The sequence below is a fragment of the Parasteatoda tepidariorum genome, chromosome 8 (assembly GCF_982258835.1).
Source record: "Parasteatoda tepidariorum strain Cologne lab strain chromosome 8, Ptep-v5.0, whole genome shotgun sequence".
NCBI lineage: Eukaryota > Metazoa > Arthropoda > Arachnida > Araneae > Theridiidae > Parasteatoda > Parasteatoda tepidariorum.
Genome location: NC_141762.1, coordinates 68,510,265 through 68,518,529, shown reverse-complemented (window position 1 = coordinate 68,518,529; position 8,265 = coordinate 68,510,265).

Genomic DNA, 8,265 nt, shown 5'->3' with positions numbered 1-8,265 from the left:
TATTACCTTGAATAACTTTTATTCTCATTTTTGCAATTTCATGAACTGAGTGCTAATCTTAATGGTTCAGAAATATTAATTAATTAGTGCTGCTAATTGTTAATTATGTTAAGAAAATGTACTTTCTCTGAATAAACAAGCAGTATTAGTTATTATTTTATTGTTGATCAAACTTCTGATCACTATCCAATTTGTGAAAGTGTTCAAATTGCAATTTCCCTTCTGTGTCTTATATCACAACACAAGTTTCAGTAGTTTTGTGATTGTTACAAGCAGAATTTATAGTCATTTTGTAGCTACTAAATAGAATCTCGCATCATTTTACTACCAAGTAGAACTTATCTAAATTTCCACAATTTTCAATTGGCTATTCAACTAATTTTGTTCCAATTTTGGATATTCTTTTATGTATGTAGGAAATGGTGATTCTAATCAAATGCTTCAATCGTAATTAAATTGAACATTAAAAATTTTATAATAATTAAGTATTGGCATAAAAATAAATGACGTAACAAGGGACCTAAATTTACTATATTTTTTCAAATTGCACCTAGTTCTCATGTTTTTAGGATCAGGAATTTAAATGTAAATAAAGATTGACAGAAAGAACATTTTCGTGTCTTATTTCATAACTCGATAGAACACGCTATTTAAGGTGTTTCTCTACCTCAGTGGTGCCTATGGGAGCTTTTTAAACTGTGAACAGGGTGCACAGCATTTTTAAAAAGTGCTTATATTTTATTTTCGTTTTTTAAAAAACCGTTAAAGGTACTTTTTTTTATTCGGGGTTTATAAAAAGTGCTTAATTTTCTATCTTTTATAAAGATATTTTTTTCTTTGCCATATCAATTATCATTCTTAATTACAGAAAATACATGATTTTCACAATTTTCTTTGCAATATTTATCAGAAATTTTGAATTTTATGTTTATAAATTACGAACTTTAAACTATAGAAAAAAAAAATTTTTTTACTACTGCACAGATCCTAATTATGATTTTTTTGGAAAGTGATTAATAATATTTTTTGAGTGCCTACAAAGTACTTAAAAGGCGTTCATTTTTGCTGAAAAATCTGGCTATGCACCCTGTGTGAAGAATAAGTAAGAAAACAATCTGCTAAAGTTTTGAATGTCCTCTTGAGCAGAGGGAAAGTTAACATTAAATTTTATGCTGCTTTTTGCATATTCTAGAATATTGACAATATAATCAGTTTGATTATTTCTTCAACTTTAAATAACTTTTTTTTAAAACTAGTATTGAATAGCCAACTCAATTCTGAGTTTATAGCTATCAATTTTAAACCTAACCTAGATGACAAGGGAACTCTTGGATCAAGCATTACAGCAAAATAGATTTTGTGGAGTACTTTTTGATGATAATAACCCACATTTGCGTTACATGGAAAAGAAAAACCACAAAATTCTCCCAGGGTTATACTGACTACAAGAGAACTCTCCCACGATCTGTCTACCTATGAGGATATTTGACATCAACAATGTGTTCATTTCAATCTGAGAGCAGAATTTGAATCAGCCAGCAACCGTTTCCATTCGAACCTCAATCACCTCATTGGGAGGCAAATGCTTCTATACCATGAGTCACAGAGGGCTCTTAAATAACTTTTGACAAATGATTGGTTTTGCACTAACATGCACTTCAAATGAATCAATAAATAGATGCATTGAGAATTTTTTCATAAGGACAGTTAGCCCACTATACTATAGTATCATTGTTAGTAGGAGATATCTTAAAAATTTTCAAACCCTTGAAATAACTGAACTTGTATTCTGCACTCTTATCTCCTAAAAGCTTCACGGATAATCACTATTACAAATAATTGCTTACTAGATCTATTTAAAATCTCTTTATTCGATGCCAATTTAAAGGCAGTTATATATTTTTAAATGTAAATTTTTTAATATACTCTCAATGAATAATGAAATGCTGCTTATTTTTAGCATTTCCAAAATTCATTTTACTTCTTCGTTAGGGTCAACGTAATTAGTATTTTTCATGTCCTTTTTATTTATCTGCGGGCAGAGTTTTTCTATTTAGTTACAGTTGTATACTGTCAATTTTTCTGTTAACGTGTTACAGATTTGTGCTTTATGGCTTTGTTTTTCCAAAGTATCAGACAGAAAAAGGTGTGGCTCCTTTTCATTAAAATTACTTTTTTGGTGTTCCTTTAGCCATTCATAGAGTGGACTGATCGTTAAGACACGGTTCCCAGCAGATCACTGATGTCAAGCATCACTGTCTGCGGTCAGTGTGCGGGTGGGTGACCACTTGGATCAGACTGCGTAGGGACCCAGGGTGTGCGGTATTGGTCCTCGTTAAACTGTTCTACCGTAAAGTGCTCGACTTCGCGTGCAGGTCGTCGGGCTACCGAAGCGGGGGTGCCACCCCCTCTGCAGAGGATCAAAATTGTGATGGCATGTCTTCGGATCATCCTCAGGGATGTTTCCCAGACCGTCGCCAATAGCCCATTGTGCAGCTCTAGTGCGTCGTAAATGAACAACAACATTAGCTATTCATAGGCTTTAGTTTCTAATCTTTTCTGAAATTTTTTAATTGGACCTCCTTTTTCTCATTTTTTGCACCACTTGATCCAAGATTGGTAACCCGATACCTTAATTGTAAACATTCTTTTTTACAAAAGATTTTTGTACACAATTCTTCAGTAGCACGACAACTCTGGCTGGGCCCTGACCTTCTCAATATTTTTTTCACTTTCTTCTCTATTTTTGGCCATGATCTTCCAATATTAATCACTCTTAAAATGGCGAGATCCCTTTCTAGACAGTTAACCCATCTGAGGTTGGATCTGACCAAGAATATTTTTTGTGTTGGACGTTCTTTGTTCATTCTAGTAACATGACCAGCCCATTTAATTTTTGGAATTTTATGTATTTGATGACGTTAGGTTATTTGAATGTATTATAAAGTTTTAAATTTGGGTTTCTGTGCCACAAGCCATCAACTTATATTCCTCCAAAAATAGTCCTTACTATCTACAGACTCCCAGAGCATTTTCATCTTTTTATGTCATAGTCCATAGTATCTGATAAGTATAAATCTGATTGAACATTTATAAATTAATAACTTAGTCTTTTTAAATAAGTTTGATTTTAGATACTTCTTTAATCCGTAAAAGCATCTGTTAGTAGCACTGATTTGCCTCTGAATTTCAGTTGTGATGTTGTTGTCAATGTTAACCTCAAAGCTCAGTTATGTAAAGCTATCAACTTACGCAAATTTAAATTAACCAATTTGCCGATGAGTAGAGTCCGTTACCTTAGAGCCCTGCATATATTTAGTTTTTTCTGGTTGACTGTAAGATTCGTTTTACCTGCCTCCTTTTCCAGGACTAGTAAAACCTATTTCACATCAGGTGTATTTGCGATGATATCAATTTCATCTGCAAATGCAGCTATATTTCCTCTGATGTTTTTTTCTTTTGGAGTCACGAATGATCTTTTCTAATGCTATGTTTAAAATTAAGCATACCAGTGCATCACCCTGTCTATGCATTTCTAATTTCAATTGGTTCTGAATTTAATTTCGTTGCATGGTCTTATCTAGTGTAAGGGTAGTGAGTCTTAGAAGACTATCAGGGATATTAAATTCAAAGAAGCATTTTTGGACTCAAGTAATACAGTAGTAGTTAAAATTGAAAAGGGATTGGTTTGATGCAGACTGACATTATGTGACCCAAAGAAAAAATGATGCTAACAAAAACATGTTCAATAAAAAATATCCTAGATCATCAGTGGAAGAATATAGAGTTGCTGGAAGAGAGGAAAAAAAGTCCCCTGAATAGAAAAAAGATATTTCACAAAGACCTTTTCAGAGATGTCGAACATCTTAGAGGGTCAAATGAGTGCAGATCTTTCTTTCGTGGTATAAACCTTGGCTGACAGGATTTCATACCTAGAACTAAGATTGGTGTTATTTTGAGAGATAAGACTAAAATTCTCCAAAAATGGAATGATCACTTTACTTAATGCAGTGCGCTTACAAATTGCGGAGATCAGTTCGCCTAATGCTTTGTGTGCAAAAAAATAAATAATACTGTAATGTGTGCCTAAAGAAAAGAATGATTAAAAACTTGATGTTGGATAGCTAAGAAAGAGTTGAGATACTAATTTGTCGATCTCGCATAAATTTACCACTGAGCCTATAGAGTTACTGCGTAACAATTAGCATTGTACAAATCATTTAAACAAACACATTACCCTTAATTTTATCAAATTTCTTTATAATTTGTTCCTTTATTTATTTTTTGTATTTAGTTGAAATTGATTATTATTCTATTTACAATACAACTTGTTATTAATGACACGTTTATTTACATTATTCATATTACATAATCCTGAACAATCCACATTAATAATATTTCTTTAACAGTAACCATAATCTAAATTTAACTAATCCTTGACAATAGCTGCCTCTGTAAAAGGGTTTTCAATGCTGAACAGGAAGAAAATTTTTAAAAGTTGTTGAAAGAAAAGTTATTAGAAATATTAACTTGAATATCAGAGCAAGGAACTGAATTTAAAGAGCAAAATAAAATCATTAAGGTTTAAATTCGATGATGCTGTAAAACAATGATAAAGACAAAAAAAAAAAAAAGATGCAATTCAAATTTTAATAAAAATATTTTATTTAAATTCTTGAGTGCATCAATACGAAATATGTGAACTGTAAAAAAATCAAAATAGTAATATATCTTTTTACAATTTTTTATATCATCCATAAAAGTTTTCATTATTATTATTATTAAATTCATCTTAGAAATCTATAATGCAATGCATATTTTTACCATACTCCTATTTCACTCTACCATAAAAAGTCAAAGAGTATTTTCACTCCTTGAAAAAAATCTCAGCTACTTTGCCATCAATTAACATCCTATTTAGTACTACTACAAGTATATTTGTAAATCCCAACTATTAGCTTTCATAACCTTGCAAACAAAATTTGGAATATGGCTCAGAAAATAACAAAGGTTTTGAGGAAAACTTGCATTCAAGAAAGACTTCTAAAATGAATCCTGCTTATTTCACCCTTAAATGAAAATTTAGCACCACAATATTAATTATAGTTTGTCTAAGGTAAGAATTCCCCCCGCCGCAAAGTCTGGGGCCGTCTGCTACTATGGAAACAAGAATAGCCCATTTCAGGGAGGGTACCTTCTCTTCACTTTGGGGCTGACACATTAGACTGAAGGAAAAGATTCCCTTTCTCTCGCCAAAACAATCACCCCATACCCCTACTTGAAATAGTTATACATCGTTACCATGGTTATCTACATGGGTCCAGACGAATGGCTAGGGGAGTTCTTACTTTAGACAAACTATACTTGGCAGCAGAATTGATTCAACAATGTAAATATTTGGTCTCAGTAGATTTACACTCAGAAAATAGTATTTATAAATTCATAAGCTATCACCAGGATTCAATAAATAAAAACCTAGTGCTTGGTGATAAAAAAAAAATTTATTAATCTTTTAGCAGATATTCAACAAAATGAAAGATTATTTTTCTTTATTTTTATGAGTGAAATTTAGAATAATAATTTTATCACTCTAAATTTCACTCATAAAAATAAAAAAATAATCTTTCATTTGCTGAATATCTGATAAAAGATTAATAATTTTTTTATCTCTTACTTGAGCTTAACTTTGCTGAATTTAAATCAATATTTTCCCCCCGAAATAATAAGGGAGGTATATACTTACAGCCTACCTGCAATAACAAACAATATTAATTAAATCAATCTAACTTTGTACACACTAAGTAGCATTTTGGTGAATATTTTATTACATGTAATGCATAAAAAAGGCTTCTTTTTTATGTATAAAAATATATTAACTAAAGCAATTTTATATGCAATTGCTTTAATTATAATTTTTCAATTATAATTTAAGCATTAAACCAATTGCATATTCAATTATTATTTAACATTATAATTCATATTAATATAATTTATATTAATATAATTTAATCCAATTATAACTTAACTACCAAGCCTGAATATTTTATTACATACATAAAAAATGTTTGACTTTCCCTCATATGAATGTAAATAAAATTTTGATGGATATGCTTCACATTAATACTGGAACGCATGCACCTACTATTGGAAATACAAGTTTTCATTTTAATGTGAAATTTTAGAGTAATACAAGTTGAACCTTTAAATTTTACATCCCAAATGATGCATGAATAAGCTTTCTCTTTAGTAAAAACATATTTATGTTAAATAACATTTATTACACAAATTTTACAAATAAGGCTTCTCTTTAATAAACACAGTGATGTTCGTTTAAATACTTTCCTTGGAGTGACATATAAATACAATAAAAGCCAGACTTTGCAGAAGTCAACCAACTGTAACCCGAGTAACTGGAATTTTCAGAAATACAGTACAGAATCCGTTATCCGGAAATCAGAAAAACCAAAAAACCGGAACGAAATTCGATAAATTTCCCCGCTATTTAAAAAAAATTTTTTTTTTTTCCTCACAAGATTTTAGGATTTCTCTTTCTTTTTTGAAAGATGTTTACCTTACCATCATTTTGGAAATAATCATTAGTGTATTACTTCATCGTTTTTTCTTCTTTTTAAGATTATTTCCAAAAAAAAATGTTGTTTTTTTTTTTTAGTTAGGTTTAAGAATAAAAAAACGGCTTTTTGTAGCGATTCAGAAAACCGGAAAAATCAGTTATCCGGAACAGCGATGGTCCTGATCGTTCCAGATAATCGGTTCCCTACTGTATATAATCTCGCCTAAAAATGAATTGTAACGTTTGAAAATAGATAGCAAAATACCAATCAATTCTCAATAAACATTCCCTCACCATTTATTTTCACTCAATTATAAAAAGCGGTTAGAAAAAACACTACCTCTCAGTTTTTTTTAAAAAATCTGTAACGTTTGAAAATAGATAGCAAAATACCAATCAATTCTCAATAAACATTCCCATACCATTTATTTTCACTCAATTATAAAAAGCGGTTAGAAAAAACACTACCTCTCAGTTTTTTTTAAAAATCTCAAGTAATTTTTATGGGCTATTATAATTTTTCTATTTCCTCTTCATTTTTTTTTATAAGCAGCAACTTCTTTGAAAGATTTATTAGGAACATGTGCTGCGAAATTTCCTTTTATGGATATCTTGATATATTATTCCCAGGATCGAAAATAATAATCATTAGCATTATGACAATTATTGTTGAATTCCATGCCAACTGAAATCAGTAGTAGAATTCCAAGCATAACAGAGGGGAAATCACACATTTTTTCATAAAAAATGTATTAAATATATGCGAAAACAAACAACTGTGCAATAATATGCTACTTTAAGGTGCAATGTTTAATTATATGGCATGATATTTCCCTGTAACTATTTGTCAAATTTGTAAAATGTCCCCTCTGTTACATGGCATTTTTTTGAAGTTAATAAAAATGTGTAAGTAATTTAAAAACTCTTATAATAATTTATTTTACCTTGCAATGTGATTTAAAAAAAAAAAAATACAAATAATGTTTAGGATGTTAAGAATCACAGAATATAGCAGAAATAACAGTGCATGCCAAAAATATGGGATTTTCTTTGTCCCCTCTGTTACGGACACTTTTAATTATTTGGCAATTAAATTATGAGGGTCTTTTATTATTTTATGCAATTAAATTAAACATTGCACCTTAAATTAGCATAATATTGCAATTTTTTTTTTGTTTTCACATATATTTAATACATTTTTAAGGATAAAATACTTGTGTGATTTCCCCTCTGTTACGCTTGGAATTCTACTATTTTGTTTTCATTAAGGTGAGCATTTTTTTCTCATACAGTAAGGTTTCATATTTTTGGCACAAAAGTGTCCTAAATTTTCCGATTCCTATGCATTCCAGATAGTCAAGTTAGTTTTACTGTAATACACAAATGAATGAAGTTAATCTTTAGTATGTGATCGAGAATGATATGTTAAACTCCTTTTATATTTGAATGTTTTGTCACACAAACTACATGAAAAAGACTTATCTTTGGTATGAGTAAGGTAATGAGAATTTAAATAATTTTTACGTGGAAATCCTTTATTGCATATGTTGCACGAATAAGGTTTTTCATTAGTATGTATGCGATAATGTTGGTTTAAATTAGTTTTTTGAGTGAACCTTTTTTTACAGATACTGCATGAATAAGGCTTTTCATTTGTATGAATACGATAATGAGAAATTAAATCACCCTTGAAA